At 44.5% G+C, this 22725-nt stretch overlaps 1 protein-coding gene across 4 annotated transcripts in view; it reads left to right on the forward strand.

The window, feature by feature from the left end:
* OSR1 (odd-skipped related transciption factor 1) overlaps nt 1–22725 on the forward strand; it is a 396637-nt gene that overhangs the window by 128457 nt on the left and 245455 nt on the right. For all 4 annotated transcript variants that reach the window (XM_021087818.1, XM_021087817.1, XM_021087812.1 and 1 more), the window contains one exon: nt 3055–3147. The gene's annotated coding sequence lies outside the window, so the exon portion shown is untranslated. The remainder of the gene's footprint in view (nt 1–3054; nt 3148–22725) is intronic.

Genomic DNA, 22725 nt, shown 5'->3' on the forward strand with positions numbered 1-22725 from the left:
GTACTGTTTTGTGAAACAAAATTAGAGGGCATTCTGCCAGATATCATAGCTACTCCTCCAATGTTGGATGATAACTCTGTGGAGCCTGGGTGAAATTTAGATTCTTTTTCTGAGTCTCATCCTTGCGTGGGTGTCATATGTTAGAAACAGCCCCTGACGCTTCAGTGAGAGGGCTGGGATCCTGAGGAGCAGGACTAGAGGATTTTGAAGGGCACTTTTAGCTCTGGAATTTGAATTTTACGAAACAGCTTGAATGATACCATGCATAAAAGTCTTTTAAAAATGTTTTCAGGCCCCTGAAGAGAAAATCCCAAGGAAGCATGCCAGAGGTCCCTGAACTTGAGTCTTCAACAGCCCATCGGGGTTCTGGTACAAACGCCAACCCATGAAATAATCTCATCTCTGTTCTGATGCATCACAGCTTATGAAGTCACTTCAGAGGCAGGAGGCGACACCTTTTGTATATGTTTCCCATGCCCATCGGGGAAACCAAGCAGTTCAAAGTCGGTGTGGTACTGGTAGCTGGTCCTTTCCTCCAACTGCGACAATAATGCAAACCTGGGTATGGATTCTAACTGTAGACGCCAAGCGTGTGACGTTGGGCATATCTCTCTGAGCCTTGGTTTTCTCCTTTGTAAAACAGGAATAAAAATGATTCTCACGTGGGGTACCTCAGTGGCTTAGTGGTTAAGGATCTGGCGTTGTCACTGCTGTGGCTTCGGTTGTGACTGTAGCGTGGGTTTGATCCCTGGCCTGGGAGCTTCCACATATCATGGGCATGGCCCTTACCCCCAAAAAATCTTAACCTCTGGTTGTATTGAGGATTGAAAGAGAATGAATATGTAAAGTTCTTAGCCCATGAAAGCACTTTATGTGCTATCAACAATAGTAGTAATTATTTATCGTTATTAGTGTTGAGTATTGAGAGATTCGAGGAGGGTTTCTTCAAGGCTGATGATAGACTCTGGGGTCCAGGGCCTTTCCTTATGCTCTTGATGTCAGGTACAGAGGCGGCTACTTCAGCTTCCTAAGCCTAGCCCTGGTTTTCAACCTTACATCCGGCCTCCTCTAGACCCTAATAGCTTCTCTGCCTCAGGATCAACCTCCAAGAAGACCTCATCTCTGCAGTTTCTGGCACTGGGCTAAGGGAAAGCAGAGATGCTGGCTCTGGCCGCTGGGAAAGGCCGTGCAAGGATGTACACTCCCACTGCAGCACGGGGCCCGTGACCCGAGTGCTGACACCTCTGCTTCCACAGGCCCGAAGTGCAGGCAGCTTATCCCTAGGTGTTTCTGTTCCACTTCTGGTCCATCTTGAATATATCTTGGTTTCCATAGTGACTCTGTCTTTTTGTTCCCCATTTTACATTTCCTCCACCATTGCCCTGTGTTGTAAGCAGAGGGGGAATGTAAGCATGGAAGAAATGGTGCCATCTTGACCAGCTGGCTCTTCCCTTTTGCGTTGCTGAATCTTTTCACAGATCTAGAAATTATTCAGGTTTTTCTTAGGTAGAGATCATGTTCCGCTCAGTCCCAGAGAGAAAGACTTTATTGAAGTTTTGCCTTGTGCCCTGAGCAGTCCAATAATTAGGGTAAGAGAGGACTGAGGACACGGGGGCGTGGCCATCAGCGTGGGAATTTCACTTCTGCTCAGGAGCAGGTGGATGGTCTGCCCTCTCGGAAGTCTAGAGCCGCTGCTTTAGCCAAACAGAGCAGCTGGGGAGGAGGAGGACGCCTTGGGCTCAGGCCACTCAGGCTGCCCTCACAGCCTGCTCTGTACAGCAGGAGCTGCACCCGGGACACATTGATCAGCTGGAGACATGACCTTGGATTTTGGTGGTGACATTTTATTTTTTTATTTTATTTTTTTTGTCTCTTTTTTAGGGCTATACCCACAGCATATGGAAGTTCCCAGGCTAGGGATGGAATCAGTGCTACAGCTACCGGCCTGCAATGCCAGAGCTGAGCTGTGTCCGTGACCTACACCCCAGCTCACAGCAATGCCAGGTCCTTAACCTGCTGAGCAAGGCCAGGGATTGAACCCCTAACCTCGTGGATGCTAATTTGGTTCGTAACCCACTGAGCCACAATGGGAACTCCTGGTTGCTTCTTTGCATCTCTCATTTGTACTCTGAACAAGGGAACATTTGGGAGTCTGGAGCCAGGGGTGGGCAGAGGCCCTGTGACAGGCTGCCTGCTCCATCGAAGGACTTTGCCCGTCGCTGGCAGGAAGGCCCCTCCCTGATGTTCTGACTCTGTCCTGCCTGCACAGCAACCCGCACAAATGCCTCAAGGCTTCAGGTCAGTGTGTGGCTGCCATCCCTAGTGTAGACTTACCACTTAATTCTGGTTTCATCATCTCAGAAGGGAACTGGGTGCAGGAGGAATTCAGGCTGCCTAGTATCTTGGAAGTAAGCATGGCATTATGTTTTAAATGTCTCTGCCTTATAGGACCTAGGACAGGGCAAGGAGTAATAGCTATTCAGATCTTATTTGAATGAAAATCCAAATGATTTTCCAATTTAAAAACAAAAAGCCTTCTTTCTCTTTGCAACAAATAGATGCCAAGACACAGTGTGTGGCCAGTTCTGTGGTGCTTCCCAACCCCTTCCCGGTGTTCTCTGTTTTTGTCAGGATCCTTCCAGTTGCAGGTGACAGACACCCAGGAGAATTGATTCACTCCGGGGACTAGAGGATCCAGAGGTGAAACAGGCCACGGGCATCCCTGGATGTGGGACCCCGCCAGCCCTGAGGTTCTATCTTCCATATCTTGCCTCTGCTTTCCTGCAAGGCTGGCTTCATTCCTTTCTGCATTGGAGACAGTAGAGCACAATGATTAAGAGCATAGCTCTGGAGGCAGACTGCTCTGTGACCTTGAGCAAGTTAACCAACCTCTCTGGCCCTCAGTCTCATCATCTAGTGAAATGGAAATCCACTCATGAGTTGCTGTGAAGCTGACATGAGCGAGTGTGGGTTAACCTAGCGAGTGGGCACTGCCTGGTGGGCCGAGAGCATGTGTGAGATTTACCCTGAGGCATTGTTGTTCTCTCTCTACAGATTGGGGAAAGACCATGGCCTTCGATGATTGCAGACTTCGCCGTCACAGCCCAGAGGAAAGAAGTTTCCTTTTGTCAGCATCTATATACACAGGTCTCTGGGGGAATCTCATTTGCTTTTCTTGGTGTGCATGCCCAGACCTTGGACCCGTGGCCATGACCAGGGTTGATGGTTACGGTGATTGACAGGTCCAGTGTAATTACAGGCACTTGGGGACCCAGCAGCTCCCCAAAGAGATGGGAGGCATTTTACCACTCACTCATCCATGTACTCATTGAATGCTGACCACTTGTCTGCTCTGGGCCAGGCCCTCTTCTGAGTCTTGGAGTTACAGTGGTGGCAAGAAATAAGAGTTCTCTGCCCTCATGGAGGTTCCATCCTGCTGATAGTAAGGAGGAGTCACGCAGCGTCCAAATAATGAAAGACAACATTGGCTGTGCTAAGTTCTGTATTTAGCATAAAGTAAGGCGATACTGGGAGGGTGGCCCGGGAGTGGTCAGAAAAGGCATCTCTGAGTAGGGCGCCTGGAAGCTGAGACCGACATGCCAAGAAAAAGCCACCATTCATAGATCTGTAGGAAGAGCATTCTGGGCGGATAGAGCAGCTGACTCTGTGTGTTAGAGAACAAGAGAGGCGGGAAGTGTGGCTGGAGCTCACTAAGTGAGGGAGAAGGGTAGATGCATCCAGGTTGGATGGAGAGATGGCCAGGGAGGGGTCACTGCTGATCTTGAGAAGCAGATGTGGTCCAAAGATGTTTCTGGCTGCTGTGAAGGGAGGCAGGAGTGAAGACGGGAGAGGAGGCGGGAGGCTGCTACAGGTGAGGGATGGGGTCCAGATGGGGTTGGAAGGGGGGCAGGCAGGACCGGTGGATGGACTGGGTGTGTGAGGGGGAAATCAAGGATAACACCGGGGGGTTAGGTTTTGAGCTGGGCGAACAGTGGTGTCCTTTAAGAAGAAGTGGGAGGGAGTTCCCCTCGTGACTCAGTGGTTAATGAATCCGACTAAGAACCATGAGGTTGCGGGTTCGATCCCTGGCCTTGCTCAGTGGGTTAAGGATCCAGCATTGCCGTGAGCTGTGGTGTAGGTCACAGACATGGCTCGGATCCCACGTTGCTATGGCCCTGGCGTAGGCCGGTGGCTATGGCTCCGATTCAACCCCTAGCCGGGGAACCTCTGTATGCCGCAGGAGCAGCCCAAGAAATGGAAAAAGGCAAAAAAAAAAAAAAAAAAAAAAAAAAAAGAAGAAGGGGGAGGCGTTCCCATCGTGGCTCAGTGGTTAAGGAACCCAACTAGTAACCATGAGGTTGGGGGTTTGATTCCTGGCCTTGCTCACTGGGTTAGGGATCCTGCATTGCTGTGAGCTGTGGTGTAGATCGCAAATGCAACTCAGATCCTGTGTTACTGTGGCTGTGGCATAGGCCAGTGGCTACAGCTCTGATACGACCCCTAGCCTGGGAACCTCCATGTGCCACAGGTGTGGCCCTGAAAAGACAAAAGCTAGGAGTTCCCGTTGTGGCGCAGTGGTTAACAAATCCGACTAGGAACCATGAGGTTGTGGGTTTGTTCCCTGGCCTTGCTCAGTGGGTTAAGGATCCAGCATTGCCGTGAGCTGTGATGTGGGTTGCAGACACAGCTCGGATCCCACGTTGCTGTGGCTCTGGCATAGGCTGGTGGCTACAGCTCCGATTCGACCCCTAGCCTGGGAACCTCCATATGCCGCGGGAGCGGCTCAAGAAATGGCAAAAAGACAAAAAAAAAAAAAAAAAGTAAAAAGCCCAAAAATAATAAAAAGAAAAAGAAAGGGGAGATTGGAGGGGAGGAAAGGGCAAGAAAATCCAGAGTTTGCTGTCAGATTGGCTACATTTTCCGTTTCTAGGAGATAAGCGGGTGGAGAGAGCAAGCGGGCCCTTAGAGAGGAGCACCTGCAACGCAGGCAGAGGGCGACCGGGGACAGAGTCATAGGGCAGGTAGAAGAGAGTCAAACTGGGCGGGAGGAGGTGGCGGCAGGAAGGAGGGAAGACTGAGGGGAGGCGGAACAGGGCTCCGAAGGAGGGAGGGGCTGCGGGACAAAATGAAAGAACACTCTTCGCTCCCTTTTCTGAGAAAGGTAATTTTCTTTGGTGAAAAGTCTTCACTAGAGGCTTGGTCAGAAGGAGAAGGGAAAGAATTCCTTCGGTGCTCCTGGCGGCTCACCTTCACCAGGCTCACTGAATGTTCCCAAAGCCGAACCATTCAGCTTTGAGCAACCTTCCTTGAGTGTCTCGGGCATTCTGTGTGTGTGTGTGTGTGTGTGTGTGTGTGTGTGTGTGTGTGTGTGTGTGTGTGTGTTGGCTTGACTCAAATTTATTGGTTAAATATTTTTTTCTTTTATTTATGTGTATTTTTTTTCTACTGTATGGCATGGTGACCCAGTTACACTTATATGTATACATTTCTTTCTGACATTACATGGTCCATCATGAGTGACTAGACAGAATTCCCAGTGCCACACAGCAGGATCCCATTGCTAATCCTTCCCAAAGGCAACATTCTGCATCTGTTTACCCCAAGCTCCCAGTCCCTCCCACTCCCTTCCCCTGGGCAACCACAAGTCTATTCTCCAAGTCCATGATTTTCTTTTCTGTGGAAAAATTCCTTTGTGCCATATATTATATTCCAGATATAAGTGATATCATATGGTGTTTGTCTTTCTCTTTCTGACTTACTTCACTCAGTGTGAGAGTCTCTAGTTCCATCCATGTTGCTGCAAATGGCATTATTTTGCTCTTTTTTTATGGCCGAGTAGTATTCCATTGTGTATATATACCATATCTTACTAGCCATCTGTCGATGGACATTTGGGTTGTTTCTACATCTTGGCTATTGTGAATAGTGCTGCAGTGAACATGCAGGTGCATGTGTCTTTTTTAAGGAAAGTTTTGTCCGGATATATGCCCAGGAGTAGGATTTTCTGGGTCATATGGTAGTTCTGTGTATGGTTTTCTAAGGTACCTCCATACTGTTCTCCATAGTGGCTATACCAGCTTACATTCCCACCAACAGTGTAGGAGGGTTCCCTTCTCTCCACACCCCCTGCAGCATTTGTTATTTGTGGACTTATTGAAGATGGCCATTCTGACTGGTGTGAGGTGGTATCTCATGGTAGTTTTGATTTGCATTTCTCTAATAATCAGGGATGTTGAGCATTGTTGCAAGTGCGTGTTGGCCATCTGTTCATCTTCCTTGGAGAAATGTCTATTCAGGTGTTTTGTCCATTTTTCCATTGGGTTATTGGCTTTTTTTGCTGTTGAGTTGTATAAGTTGCTTGTATATTTTAGAGATTAGGCCCCTGTCTGTTGCGTCATTTGAAACTATTTTCTCGCATTCTGTAAGTTGTCTTTTTGTTTCCTTTTGGGTTTCCTTTGCTGTGCAAAAGCTTGTCAGTTTGATTAGGTCCCATTGGTTTATTTTTGCTTTTATTTCTGTTGCTTTGGGAGACTGACCATTGGAACAGAATAGAGAACCCAGAAATAAACCCAGACACCTATGGTCAATTACTCTTTGACAAAGGAGGCAAGAACATAAAATGGGAAAAAGACAGTCTTTTCAGCAAGTATTGCTGGGAAACCTGAACAGCTACGTGCACATCAGTGAAACTAGAACACACCCTCACACCATGTACCAAAATAAACTCAGAATGGCTGAAAGACTTAAATATAAGACAAGGCACTATCAAACTCCTGGAAGAGAACACAGGCAAAACATTCTCTGACATCTACCTTACAAATGTTTTTGGGCATTCATTTGATCAGTTAATCGATCTTGGCTCCAGCTCTTTGGGGGTATTGTATTTTTGTTAAGCCTGCCATGGTTTTGGATCTTGTAGGAGTTCTTCACCTTTTAGGAGCTTCCAGGCTTGCATATTGTTCTCATGGAGGGGTCCTCTGCAGCTCCTGCCTCCATGGGGGAGTTTGAGGGGCCACAGAAGGGATTACTGGAACTCTGCCCCCTTATTTCAGCCACGCAGTTGTCCCTTTGGCTGTTTTATACAGCAGTCCTCAGGGGTGATGTTGAGCCATTTGAAGATAGCGTTCTGCAGCCACAGAAGCATGAGAACACAGTGACAGGCCATCAGCTTGTTGGAGGCAGAGCTCCCGCTTGTAAACTTTGGTTGAATGAAGCTGTAGCAGAGGTCTGAAGCCTTGAAGGGTAGCAGCCCTAACACAGAGGCTGCGTTCCACTGGGATGCTGGTTCTCAGCCTCTAATTGTACATCAGAGGTGATTACTGTGGCTGCAAAAACTTCCTATGCAGCATGGAAACAATTATATTAAAATGCAGTTGGAAATTCCAGTAATCTCCTTGGAGTAGACAAATAAACTTTGAAATCGTTTACAAATGATGCACCAAATCTGTGGGGCATCTGCTCATTGTAGGGGAAAATGGGTTTCTTCCAAGAGGCTTTTTATGTGATGACATTGCTGCTTTCTCGCGATGAGGGAGGAAAACAGGAGGAGCTGGCTGGGCCGACCCCATGTTGTACCGGAAGTCTGAGCATCCTCATTGTGTGTGTGAGGATGCTGAAAGCGGGTCCTCCTGTCCAGCGCCCGCCTCTCGCTCCTTGGAACCGGTTCTGGTGTGAGATGGGGATAGGCGGGCTGGCCACCACGCAGCTCCTGGGAGGATGTTTTCTCAGCTTTGCCTTTGCGAGGCTGGTGACAGGAGGTTGCCCTTTGATGGGCTTTGATGACAAGCCAAGAAGCCAGGAGAGCCTGTCCCAGACACACTCTGCTGGCATGGCCTTAGGCTTGGCCCCCGAGCCAAGAAGGAGGCGATTCAGAGTGGCCACATTGTATGTGAGAGGCGCATTCCTGAAGGCCTTGCCTAATTCAAATCTTACATAATTCAGGACTAATTTTCCTATAAATAACTCTTTGATAAATAAAATTATTAGAGTGTATAACGTGGAGAGAATGCATTCTTGAAGTGTGTAAACTTCTACTTTCGGAGTCTGGGGCATATTATATGACATTCCTGGGCAGCCATGTCAGCAGAAAAATTTCCATTATCCTTGAATATATATGACTGTTTCTGCCAGCTCAAAGGTGCAACTGTTTTAGTGCTGCTTTTGCTTTTCTCGCATTCTCTGTGATCATTGTCTTAGCGCTGCCTGCTGAATTAACAGGGGTCTGGTTTTCTTCATAGGACGTTATCGCATCTCATTTTTGTTCCAAAGTATTATTGCTGTTAGCTTTGTTCCCACTTAATGAATGCTTGGATGATATTGCTCTAAGATATAAAAAAGATTTTAAGTTGTAATAATAGTAAATGTTGAAGAACCCACACAAGTTGTGAGCGAAAATACGACAGCGTGATTTACGGGATGTTGTTAAAAGATGGTGAGCTGTTCTGCTTAATAACGAAAATGGTTCTGACATGTGATCTTAATGGGAAACATCGTTTATAATTCCCTCAGCCAGATAGCTTGGAAGTGATGTGATCCCAGAGGAATCTTCAAAAAAAAAAAAAAAAGCTGGAGGAGTCACATTGTTTCAAAATTTGTATACAAAGTTAATTTTTAAAATTTTGTGCTCTTTCACATTTGGAGAAGTCAGATTCACAGTGCATTTAGGCTATTATTAGTTAGGATTCTTTGGGTTGTAGATTACGGAACAACTAACTCAAAAAATCTCTGAAATAAATGAGGGGATGAATTATAAGGATACCAGTATATCCCAAAGAAGCCTCAGGGCCCTGTACCTGGGCTTCAGGAACAGCTGGAACCAGGGGCTTCAAAGCTGTCAGTGCTTCTTCTCTCTGTTTTCTGTTTTTGTTTTTACAGAGCGGGGCTACGCTAATTGCGGGGTCCTGTGTAAAGTGAAATATGGGGCCTCTTGTTCAAAAAGGTGAAAAAAAGATTTTCCTGGTTTCCATAGTCTTTCTTTAAACTGATTATAGTTTTTTTTTTTATTTGCTATGTAATTTCCCTTTCTCCAGGGCACAGGAACTCTCATTTAGCGTGGGCACTGTGACTCAGCCCGAGAGATGTAGGTGCCCGTCTCACCCTCCCTGAGTGGGTAGGAAGGTGGTAGGGAGTCCCTGAGTGCAGCCAGGGGAGCGGACAGCCCAGAATCCATTTGGCGTCAGGAGGTGGCGGGAGCTCTGAGCCCCAGATGCGTGATCCATTGTCCTGTTGGACCCCATTACTGTATTAGTTTCCTAGAGCTGTGGTAACGAATACCACTTCTTTGTGGCTTGGACCAAAGAATTTACTGTCTCACAGTTCTAGAGGCGGGATGTCTAGGATCAAGTGTCTGCAGGGTTGGTTCCTTTTGAGGGCTGCTGGGGGGGAAGCTGTCCCCACCCCTCCCCCAGCTCCCCGTGGTCTCAGAGGGTCTTGGACTTGTAGAAGGTGATCTCCCTGGGCCTTCGCATCGTCCTCTTTCTGTATGTGTCTGTGTTCAAATTTGCTTTTTATAAGGACACCAGACATGTTGGATTAAGTCCCACCTCATTCCAGTATGACCTCATCTTAATTAACTAATTACATCTGCAAGAGCCTTATTTCCAAATAAGGTCACATTCTGAAGTGCTGGGAGTTAGGACTCCAACATAGAAATTTGGGGTGGGGGGGACAAAGTTCAGTCCATACCACTTACAAAACAGAAATTCAAAGATAAAACAGTTAAGAATTTCCCCACGGCAACTGCCCAACATTATCCCTGGGCCTGGGCTCCCCTTGGGATTTTGGGGCCCTTTGGGGCTGCACAGAGCATTCCCTGACTTGCCCAGCATGTCGCACATGGAGGAAAACATGACTCTAGATTGAACTCCTAGGAGATAGATGACTCTACCTGGGTGCGTCTGTTGTAGGATTTTATCTCTGACCCTGGAGTTGACACTAGGATCCCCTACAGATACCTTCAGGCACCACTGACTGTGTTCAGAAGGCAGCTGTCAGCAAGCAGTCAGACTGCTGCCTGCAGCTGTCCCCTCCCCACCCAGAGCTTATAGCAGTGAGCAGAACTGTATCTACTTCATCAGCACCCTCACCCATCCCGGCCCCAAACCCCATAAGCAGAGGCCTGGGGAGGGAGAGAGGGGTGGATGTCTGGGGCAGGGTCATTGTCTTTTGTGGGAACTGCAGTGGGACCCTGCCTGGTCTCTCCCAGCAACACAGAGGGCATCAATAACTCCTCTGGGCTAGCGACAGATGACACCAGGACCCATAGCAATGAGCCTGCAGCAGTGGGCAGTTTGCTCTGTCCTTCCCCCTCCCCCATGCCAGGCCAGAGGAAGTGAGGGGAGGAGTTACCCCAGTGCCCGATGGATCTCCCCCAGCAGGGTGCAAGAGTGGGAAGAGGGGCCAAGGAGGACACCGTCTCTGCTCCTGCTGCTCTCAGGGCCCTGAAGCAGAGCCCAGGCTCTCCTGGCCGACACAGAAGCTACCTTGTGTGTTGACGGAGTGGCAGAGCAGAGAATGAATGCGAGGACAGCTCCGATGGCTTCATTTAGAGGGATGCTCAGTGCCCGACAGGATGGTGGGCCTGTGGTGACCAGGACAGGAAGAGGAACTTGAATAAAAACGAGCAGAATCCAGGGTAAACCGACAATGGGGGCAGGGCTCATCCTTAGCTATGCTGACCAGGAGTTTGCATCATGTACACTGTGCTGCAGAATCTGTGCTCGGGGAGTTCCCGTCGTGGCTCAGCGGAAGCGTAACTGACTAGCATCCATGAGGATGCAGGTTTGATCCCTGGCCTCGCTCAGTGGGTTAAGGATACAGCGTTGCCTTGAGCTGTGGTGTAGATCGCATAGCAGCTCAGATCTGGTGTTGCTGTGGCTGTGGTGCAGGCCGGTGGCTGTAGCTCTGATTAGACTCCTAGCCTAGGAACCTCCATATGTTGAAGAGTGTGGCCATAAAAAGACCAAAAAAAAAAAAAAAATCCATGCTAGGATATAGAAATTGGATGATAGTTTTCTTTTCTCTCTCTTTCTCTCTCTCTCTTTTTTTTTTTTTCCTTTTTAGGGCTGCACCTGTGCTGTATGGAGGTACCCAGGCTAGGGCTCGGATTGGAGGTGCAGCTGCTGGCATACACCATAACCACAGCAACACCAGATCCCAGCTGCACCTGCAACCTACACAGAAGCTCTCTGCAATGCCAGATCCTTAACTCACCGAATGAGGCCAGGGATTGAACTTGCATCCTCATGGACACCATGTCGGGTTCTTAACCTGCTGAGCTGCAACAGGAACTCCCCATATCTATTTTTGTGCACATATTTCAGCATAAGGTTAAAACTCTAGCTCCTTCTACAGAGTGAGGGGTGAGGTATTGTCGATGAGTCTTTTTGACACATCCCCTCCTTCATGTATGATGAAGTATAATTATCTAAGATGGGCGGGTTCTGCCTGACTTTATTTCTGCCTGCGTTTACTGAATATTACGGAAGCAGTTGCTAAATCCTGTTCATTTAACCTCTGTAATATCCCTAATATCTGTTCTTTATCAGACACTTCAAGAAGCTCTCCCTGCTTCTGGCCTCTCCCCACAATCTCAGCCCTTCAATGGAAATGGCTTTGCTAGAAAGCAAGCTTCCTATTGAATCAGTTCACATTAACGCCTGAATGCCTGACAGGCCCATGATTATCCCAGAAGTTAAATAGTGGTTTTTCAAAGTGCTTAATAAATACACACACAGGAGGTCAGATCTAAGGTGGAAATGGCTTGGGGCAGGGAGGAAACCCATCGCCAGGCTGACCCTGCCTGTCATGACCCAGGGTTAGGTCCCTGTGCTCTGGAGCCAGACTGCGTGGGCTCCTGCTCACATGGTGAACTGGGCTGGTTACTCATCTGTGGAAGAGGTTAATGATGTCATATTTCCCTATTTTGTTGTAAGGATGAAATAGGAAAATTCCACATATTTATTTAGCAGAATATCTGGCACAAGTTTGATGTTCAGTAGATCTTAGCTGTTGTTGCATCACCATTGTCGTCGTCATTGAGGGCCCGCTTTTTAACTCTTTTGGCTTCCTCTGCTTTTAAAGCTGTCACTTTTGTGTTTATTTATTGTTTCTTTGTGGTTGGTGGCATGACAAAGGACAAAGGGAGGGGATCAATGGTTGCATGTGTTTGCTCTGGGGATCTCCGTTTAAACATGTGCTTAAATCTGTGCGTCTCCCCCTCTGTGGAGCATGCTGTCTTGACATCCTGGGGCCTGTGTTCCCACCATGGTCTTTTCACCACAGTCTTCACGTTCTTGGCCCGTTACTCCTCGATAGAACTTTTAGACTCAGTTTGTTAAAGTTCACGCAAAAAGTTGGGATTTTTGTTGGCATGGCATTGGAAGAAAATTGGCTTTAAAAAAAAAAAATAAAACAGAACCTTCTAACTCCAGGCATTTATTAAAGCATTTTTTACTGTCTTCAGTGACGTTTTTATAATTTCCTCCATAAAAGGCTTTTAATATCTTATCTTAGCTTGATTCCTAAGTGTTTTGTATTTTTGACAGTGTAGTCAGTGACATCTATTTTAAAATTTTATTTTTAAACTCTTTTTGGCAAGTGTTTAGATGTGTAATTGACCTTTAAGTATTGATTTCATATATGATAGCTTTGTTAAATTCACTCTTTAATTCTCATGGTTATCTTTTATTTTTGGGGGGCTTTCTACTTGGGAATCATACCACATTTGAATAATGATGTTTTTGTTTTTCACTCTCATCTTTATATTTATTATTTTTTTACCCTATCACACTGGCTAAGATTAATAGTACATTAGTCAATAGAAGAAGTGAGACTGGACATTCTTTTTAAATTTTATCTTTTTTTTTTTTTTTTGCCATACCTGCGGCATGTGGAAATTCCCAGGCCAGGGATTGAACCTGCGCCACAGCAGTGATAACAGACAGATTCTTAACCTGCTGTGCCACAAGAATGGACATTCTTGTCTTGTTCCTGATTTTAAAGGAAGCATTGTCTTCTGTAGATTTTTTTTTTTTCTTACTAGGGCTGCACCTGGGGCATATATCCTTGAGGATAGAAACTGCATCCTCATGGATACTAGTAGGGTTCCCTCTGAGCCACAATGGGAGCTCCTCCTGTAGGTTTTTTTTTTCCTCCTGTAGATTTTTTAAATAGAAAGTCAAATAAGTTGTCTTCTGTTAATAACTTGCCAGCTTATTTGTATTATTATGGATCTGTATTAAAATCTATTAAATGCTTTCTATACATTTGTTGAAATGTGTTAGCCATGATATGTATTATCTTTTATACATTACTGAATTCTGTTTGGTAAGATGTTTTTTCAGTAATATCCTCAATAAATTTTATAATTAAAGTCATCCAGACCTTATAAAATGATTTGGGGCATATTCTCTATTTTTACTGTCCCCTGGAAAGTTGTATCTATTTCTATGTCCCGCAAGTGTTTGATAGCTCTTGTTTGTAGATCATCTGGGCATGGGTTATGGTTTGTGAGTGTATATGTTAGTGTGAAGCATTTAATCAGATTCCACTTATTTATCAGCTTTGGGACAGTTAGAGTTAATTTTTTTCTTAAGTCACTTTTGGCAAGTTATGTATTTCTAGGAATTTGTCAGTTTCTCCGTTATCAAATTTATTGGCATGAAAGTATTCATTTGAATTTATGCTGCATTTTTTTCCTAATGTTTACTTATGCCAGATCCCATTTTTTGGAAACAGTCTTACCACAGGTTTGTTGATTTCATTGCTTTTTTTAAAAAAAACTAGCTACTAGCTTTGATTTATATTTTATTAATTTATTTCTGTTTATAATCTTTGTTTTCTTCCTCCTATTTTCTTTAGATTTATTCTATCATTATTTTCTTAGTTTTAATTTTTTTTGTTTTATTTTCATTGTTTTATTTTAAAAATTTTGTCTTTTTAGGGCCATACCGGCAGCAGTGTGGAAGTTTCCAGGCTAGGGGTCGAATCAGAGCTGTAGCTGCCGACCTACACCACAGCCACAGCAAAGCAGGATCTGAGCCACATGCGACCTGCACCACAGCTCACAGCAACACCGGATCCTTAACCCCCTGAGCAGGTCCAAGGGTTGAACCCGCCTCCTCATGGATACTAGTCGGGTTTGTTATCACTGAGACACAACAGGAACTCCTTCTAGTAGTGTTTAACCTGAATGTTTAGCTAATTCACACTCAGCCTTTTTTCTTTTAAAGGCAATTTGGCCTAGGAATTTTCTTCTTAAAACAGACGTATCTTACCTATTTCTTCTGTAATAACTTTTAGATGTAATAGATGGGTTAAAAGACATAAATTCCCTTAAAGGACATGTTACTAATTTTCCTCCTAACAAAAGAACAATTTCATATTATTTTATAAATAAGGAACAAGTTTGACAATAACGGTAATCTTCAGCTGATGTTAAATTTAAAAAAATAAATCCTTCCAGAGAAGTTTTGCTTTCAGCAATGGCAGACAACTGATTTTTAGGGCCATGTTGTGACTTTTGTATGCTATAGGCACTTTTGTCTTCATGAACTCTCTCCTCCATAAAAAAATGTTAAAAATTATATTTTATGATTGCATTGATTTGAAGATGAATGTGTTAATATTACATATTAAAATATTTTATCCAACCTAAAACAAACCGAAAAACAAACAAAAAACCCCAGGAATTCTTGCTGTGGTGCAACAGGTTAAGGATCTGCTCTTGTCTCTGTAGCAGTGCTGGTTTAATCCCTGGCCTTGCACAGTGGGTTAAGGGTCTGGTGTTCCCACAGCTGTGGTGTAGGTCCCAGCTGGTGCTCGGGCTTTGATCTCTGGCCTGGGAACCTCCATATGCCACAGGTATGGCCAAAAAAAAAAAAAAAAAAAAAAAAAAACCCAGAGAAAAAACCCAGATTTATCTTCACCTTATGTACTTTATGTCCCACGTGGTATGTTAGTTGCTTTTTAATCATGCAGTTCTAAATATATTCTAATTTTGTCTTTGACCCCTCAGTTAGTTAGATACACATTTCCTAATTCCCAAACCTATGTGTGTTTCTAGTTATCTTTTTATTGAATTTTTAATTTTATTGAATTGTGATTTGAACAGATCAGAGAATGTGATCTGTATGACACAAGTAGTGTGAAGTACATTGTGGTTTATTTTATGGCCAAAAATATGTCAGTTTTCATAAATTTTCCTTGTACTTGGAAATAATATGTATTCTTCAGTCCTTGGATTTAATGTTCTATATTTATCTGTCCGATCATATTTCTCATGGTATGTCCTTATGGCGCTTTAGCATTATATAAAAAAATTACAAAATGCATTTCTCATTATTTCAGCATTTCCAGTTTCAGATATAAGATCAGTGCTGAGATATCCTTTTCCAAGTGTGAGTTACAAATTCTTTAGTATGCAAAGATATAATTGGTTTATTACATTGTCTATTATAGAAAAAACTTAAGTGCCCACTAATAAGAGACTGTTAAAATACATTAGGTATCAGCTTTACAACTGGCTACTCTGTAGCTATGAAAAAGAATTAGCAGGAGAATTCCAATTAATAAGTGTAGAAAGAATAAGAGATATGGAGTATATCATTATAACATCACAGTAATATTTGCTTCAGGCAAGATATAGATTAATGCTAACATTAGTGGATGAAACTTTAAGACGAAGCAAGATATATTCATAGCCTCAGGTAATCTCTCTCAAAATATTTATTAACTACTGTGGTGCTCACAAATCAAGAAATGAGCATAGGAGTTCCCATTGTGGCTCAGCGGTAATGAACCTGACTAGTATCCATGAGGTTTGATCCCTGGCCTTGCTCAGTGGGTTAAGGATCCGGTGTTGCCTTGAGCTGTGTGTGGTGTAGGTTGCAGATGCAGCTCGGATCCTGCATTACTGTGGCTGTGGTGTGGGCTGGCAGCTATAGCTCTGATTTGATGCCTAGCCTGGGAACGTCCATGTGCCATGGGTACAGCCCTTAAAAAGACAAAATTAAAAAAAATAAAAAAATACAAAGAAATGAGCATAGCCTCGATGAAGAAATTATGACATTATAAAAGGACACAAAAGGGGACTTGAGCAAATAAGTTTTGATACAAAATTACAAAGATGTCAGATATTCCTAAATAGGGTTGCTATGTCTTCTTGGCACCTTTATTGTACACTGTCCCTTTCTGTCGCTGGTAATTATCTTTGCTCTGACATCTACTTTTACTGATGGGAATATAGCTACTTCTTTCTTTGGACTAAGATTTGCATGGTGTATCTTTTTCCATCCTTTCACTTTGAACTGACCCATATCATTATTATGCGAAGTGGGTTTATTGTAGATAGCACCTCTATGATTTATTTTCTTCATCCACTTTGCTGATCTTTGTCTGTTACTTGGTGTATTTAGACCATTTACACTTCATGTGATTGTATGTTAAGGCTTAAATCTGACATTTTGTATTTTTGCTTTCTGTTTGTTCCTCTGTATTTCAGTTCTCTGTTTCTTTCTTTTTTCACCTTCCTGTGGGTTAAACTTGTTTTTAGAATTTTATTTTGATTTATCTATTGTGTATGTGAGTATTTTTTTGGATAAAATTTTTAGTGGTTGCTTAAGGCATTAAAATATACATAAATAACTTATCACAAGTTATCAGTTGGAGTGAAGCATAGACACCCTATCTCTCGTTAAAGTCTCTTTACCCTCCCCCACTTAAAATTGTCTTAAATACTTCTTTTATATATTTTGAGAACCACATCGGGCAATGTTTAGAAAACTTAAGAGCAGGAAAGTCTATGGTATTTACCCATATTTTTGCTCTGTCCATTGTTCATTTTTCCTTCCTTCCTGATGTTCTAAGATTCTTTTTTAAAAAATCGTTTTATTTCTGTTTAGAGAAACTCAGACTTTCTCTTGGGATAGATCTACTGGTAACAGACTCTCTTAGTTTTCCCTCACTCATCTGAGAATGTCTTTATTTCCCTTTTGTTTCTGAAAGAGGAATTTGTTGGCTGTAGAATTTGGGGTTAACACTTCTTTTCTTTCAGCACTTGAAAAATGTTTTTTTCATTTCTTTCTATCCTTCATGGTTTCTGATGAGAAATCTGTCATTTGAATTATTTTACCATATAGATGAGGAGTTGCTTTCCTCTCATTGCTTTTAAAATATTTTCTTTGTCTTTAATTCGAGAAATTCCATTAGAATGTGTCTTAGTGTGGATTGCTTTGGATTTATCATGTTTGGAGTCTCTCACAATCTGGAATCTGGAAGTTTCCGTCTTTTGTCAAATTTGGGAAATTTTCAGCATTATTTCTTTTCTTTCTTTCTTTTTTTTTTCTTTTTTTTTTTTTGCTATTTCTTTGGGCCGCTTCCACGGCATATGGAGGCTCCCAGGCTAGGGGTCTAATCGGAGCTGTAGCCACAGGCCTACGTCAGAGCCACAGCAACGCGGGATCCAAGCCACATCTGCAACCTATACCACAGCTCACGGCAACGCCGGATCGTTAACCCACTGAGCAAGGGCAGGGACCTCATGGTTCCTAGTCGGATTCGTAAACCACTGCGCCACGGTGGGAACTCCAGCATTATTTCTTTAAGTACTTTTTACCAAACCTCTTTTTCCTCTCCTGGGATTTTGAAAATACAAGTGTTAGACTTTTTGTTATTGTGCACATGCCCCTAAGGCTCTGTTAATTTTTTTAGTCCTGTTTCTCTGTGTTGTTCAGATTGGGTAATTTCTACTGTTCTGTCTTCAAGTTCACTGGTTTTTTGCCTCTGGTTTGCCATTCTGCCTCTTGAGCCCATCCATTGAATTTTTATTTTGGCTATTATATTCTTCAGTTCTAAAATATTCATTTGGTCTAGTTTGTTTTTTTCATTTGTTACAGGTGTGCTCCTAATCACTCACTGAAGTTTTTTCATGATGACTACTTTAAAATATTTTTCCGGTAATTCCGGTATTTGTGTCATCTTGGTTTTGGCATCTGTTGATTGTCTTCATTTACTCAGTTTGAGATTTTTCCGGTTTTTGGTATGCCGAATGATTTTTGATTGTTTCCTGGGCATTGTGGGTTTTATGTTATGAGGCTCTGGATTTCAGGTCTACTTTAGAAAGCCTTGCCTGACATCACACTGCAAGGAGAGGGAGCGTTCTGCTTCGGTCCTGCCAGCTGGCGGTGGAAGTCCTCGTCCCCTGCCCTGTGTGGACACCCTGGAGTAGGGGTGGCAGGTTGGTCCTCCTGGGGTAGGAGTGAAAATTCTGGTTCCCCACTAGGCTTCTGTGGACACCACCATGGCTGAGAGAAGAGGGACCTTGTTTCTGCTTCCCATGTTGTCTCCATTGATCCCACACCCAGGAGGAGAGTCCTTGTTGCCACAGGATGGCAGTGAATGTCCTGACTCTTCAATAGGCTGGATGCTACCTTTCACTGGGATGGAAGTTCAAGATTCCCACATGGCCTTCACTGACTCACCGACTCTGTGGGGAAGGAGCTTGTTAAAGCCACACACGGGTGAAAATCCTGCTTCCCCCTTGACCTTCTGTGATACCACACTTGGAGTTGGGGACATGTCACTGGGGGGGTTGGGGCTCCATGTTAAGGAGAAAGTGAAAGTCTCAGCAGCCCCCACTCAGCCTCTGCCGGTGGGGGGAGGGTGTAGTCATGTTTTATTCCACGGTGTTTCTCCAGTGTGGGGTGGTTATTGTCTACACACTTCTATCTGGTTGGATTGTTTTCCTGTTCCTTTCTCCAGAGAGAGTTGCCATTGGGAGCTTTATTTTTTGTCTATTCCCATTGACGTTTATGGGTTGTTGGCTCCTAGAACCCCCAGTCTGGGATGTATGAGACAAAAAGAAGGAGCTTATGACTGGGATGATCTTGAGTATCAAGGTGCCTAGCCAGTCTGAATTCTTCTTCACCTTTCAGAGTTCTTTTATTTATTTTATGTATAATGCTCAAGGCTTTTAGCAGGAAGTGTGGGAGAAACATCTAGCAGGAGTGAAAAGGGTTTTTCCTAAGAGGAATAGGAAAAAGTGCTTCTCCTCCATGTTGGTCTGAAAGTAGAGCTTCTTTCTCCCTTCCAATTTTTGTATCTCTTCTTTTTCCTTACCAAAGGTGAATACTTTTGTTGTACTGTGACACTATGATAATGATGTGGGCAGGGGGTGTCCCCGTATTACTTTTGGCTTCACAGGGGTAGTCTCTAGTGTTTATCTGCTGAGCTTTTACTAAGGAATGGCATCTTTTCCTTTTCTTTGGTGTTTTTTAAAAAAGTCAAGAATCATTGCTGAATTCTTTTTTGGTCACACCCACAGCATGTGGAAATTCCCAGGCTAGGGAATGAACCTGTACCACAGCTGTGACCCGAGCCACTTCAGTGGCAAGGCTGGATCCTTAACCTGCTGTGCTGCAAGGGAACGCCATCACTGCTGAGCTTTTGTCAAAACGTTTTTGTTTTGGTAACTATAGAGATAATTAGGAGGATGCATTCATCCCCATTTGACAGATAAGACAGCTGAGACTCAAGTAAGTGGGGTAGCATGCCTGGCATCACATAGCCCGGATGTTTTAGAGCCAGGACTCCACCCCAGGTCTGCCTGGCTTCAGAGGCCCCAGGCATTACAATTTAATGCTTGTGATGCAAAAAGGACAGTTGCCAGGTGCCTTTGTTGACACAGCTCAGCAGTTTATAGAGTGCAAGATTGTGACACTGTGTGATATTATGGGCTATGGGTATTTTCTGTCCTGCATCTGCTGAAGCTCACCATATGGCTTTCGTCATGCTACTCCTGTAGAGCTTGCTTTTAATTTATCTGCTCAGGAAGTCTCAATTTTCACACAGTGTTTGGTTTCCAGTAGAAACCTATTCTGATATCATTTTCTGGCTCTTCTGATCCGGGCCTGTCAAAGTCCAGTGGTTTTCTGCAGGTCATCTAGTGCCAATGAGTCAGAGGCTGTGGCTGCTGAATCATAAATTCAGAATCCGCACGGCTCCTGACTCTGTACCATGGCCACAAGGCCATCTTGCTTGCTGAGCATGACAGAACACTGACTACTGAATGGGAAAGATATTTCAGGGACGCTAACACTGAGGTGAAAAATAGGCTTGGGACTTTCTGCAGAGGAGATCTTCCTTAAAGGCGTGAGCATTCGATTGGTCTCTGAGGCAATGAGACAATTTTTTTAGGTAGTGCTTCTCCACAGGGGTGCCAGAGCATGCTGAGTTGCTACAAATGGATTACAGGTGTGTGTGAGGTGGGGCTCCCCTTAATTCTTGGGGGCAGCCATGCAGGTCCTGGGGCCCTCCAGAGCTGTGACTTAGTTACCTCCAGCTGTGAGCTGTATCATCTCCTCGCCCCTGGGGAGCCGTGCACAAGGTATTTTCTATGTGTGCTAAGAAGAGAAGAAGGTTGGGGAGCCCTGTTTTAGGTAATGGCTACAGTTCAGGCACCATATTGGGAAGTTGATTAGCGCCAGTCTCCTGACATGATGTTAAGCTCCAGTTAAATCAGGACCAGAGTGCTGTCTTGGGGTGTGGCTCTTCTGACCGAGAAGACGACGAGTGGTGGAGAATGGGCTGAGTCTCTGTGAAAGCATGAGGGGGTGGATGGCGTTAACATGTCTTTGTTCACCAAATCGTGGAGCTCTGGAGTGAAGGGGGCTGTTACCTGAAGCTGAGAAAGAGAAGTTGGTGAAAAGTTAAGAAATCCAACTCAATAATGGTCCTAAAAGTTAAGAAATGAAAATACCTTCAAATTGGAAAGATAAAGACCCAAAACTTTTCTATAAGATCAAAATTGACTTTTCTCTTGTGTTTCTCTCTCTCTCTCTCTTTTGGTCTTTTTTAGGGCCACACTTGCAGGACATGGAGGTTCCCAGGCTAGGGGTGAAATCAGAGCTGTAGCCGCTGGCCTGTGCCACAGCCTCAGCAATGCCAGATCCAAGTTGCATCTGTGACCTACACCATAGCTTATGGCAATGCTGGATCCTTAACCCACTGAGTGAGGCCAGGGATCAAACCCGTGTCCTCATGGATACTAGTCAGATTTGTTTCTGCTGAGCCATGATGGGAACTCCTCTCCTGTGTTTCTGAGGGACATTAGGGTGCTTTTAGGACATCCTTACCCTTTGAGGTTGATGTCAGGTGGACAACAAGGTCCATTTAAGAGTCCTTGGCTCTGGTTTGAGACTGGCACATGCACACTGTGGTATATGGAATAATTGGCTAACGGGGACTTGCTGTATGGGACTTGCTGTACAGAACAAGGAGCTCTATCCAATATTCTCTGAAAATCTAGAGAATCTGATAATCTAATTTAATGGAAGTATAAAAGTCCTTGGCTCCAAAGTCACGGATGTATGGCCTATAGGGGGCGTCTCTGCTGTCTTCAGTTCTGCTGTGTCCTGCTTTCCCTTTTGAATCCCACTGAAGTCCCTTGCGTAATTAGCCTGAAGCCAGTGCAGCTGTACTGATCGACCTACGAAACTGAGAGCAGAGGAGGGTTCCAAAGTGAGCTTTTGGGAGTTCTCACTGTGGCTCAATGGGTTAAGGACCCAATGTGGTCTCCATGAGAATGCGGGTTCAATCCCTGGCCTCACTCAGTGGGTTAGGATCTGGCATTGCTGTGAGCTATGGTATAGGTTGCAGATGCAGCTTGGATCCAGTTTTGCTGAGGTGTAGCCTTCAGCTGCAGCCTTGATTTTGACCCCAACCTGGAACTTCCATATGCTTTGGGTGTGGCTCTTAAAAAAAAATGAGCTTTTTGAGAAGCTAGTTGAGCAATAGGTTTGTGTATATTGAACATCCGATATTTTTGATCACCACTAGAATTTCCTGCCTCATATTTGCGTTCTTTGGGAGGTAGGTAAAGAGATTTACTGTAATAATGAGAGCACACGTGAGGTGGAGAGGGGCCTGAGTGGAACAAGAGCAGGAGGATGCAGGGGATTTGAGGATGGCCAACAGTGCACATCCTTCTCAGATTGGAGGCAGAAGGATGCTGTCAGAGGGGCGTGGCAATCTCAGTTATTATCTATTGTTATCGTTGTGGCTTCTCCAGCTATTGCATTATTATTATTATTATTATTGGTCTTTTGTCTTTTTAGGGCCATTCCCACGGCATATGGAGGTTCCCAGGCTAGGGGTCCAATAGGAGCTGTTGCCACTGGGCTACACCACAGCCACAGCAACGCCAGATCTGAGCCATGTCTGCGACCTATACCACAGCTCATGGCAACGCCGGATCCTTAACCCACTGAGTGAGGCCAGGGTTCAAACCCACAACCTCATGGTTCCTAGTTTAATTCGTTTCCACTGCGCCACGATGGGAACTCCCCAGCTATTGTATTATTATCACCATTAATCATTAGTAGTAATAGTAGCAGTAGTACCACTTTTTATGGGCAGTTATAACCGCAGCTTTTTGCAGAATACTTAAATGCTTTCTCTCCCCCCCCCCCTTTTTGGCTGTCCCACGGCGTATGGATTTTCTGGCATAGGGATCAGATCCAAGCTGCACAGCTGTGGCAATGCTGGATCCTTAACCCTGTGTGCTGGGCCGGGATCAAACGTGCATCCCAGTGCGCCAGAGATGCCACGATCCGCTTGCACTACAGTAGGAACTCCGCATTATCTTATTTAATCTTCACACCAGCTCTGCAGCTTTGGTCTCATTGTCTGGATGAGGGAACTGAGAGTGGAGACAGCTGAGACACACAG

The sequence above is a fragment of the Sus scrofa genome, chromosome 3, assembly GCF_000003025.6.
Source record: "Sus scrofa isolate TJ Tabasco breed Duroc chromosome 3, Sscrofa11.1, whole genome shotgun sequence".
Lineage (NCBI taxonomy): Eukaryota > Metazoa > Chordata > Mammalia > Artiodactyla > Suidae > Sus > Sus scrofa.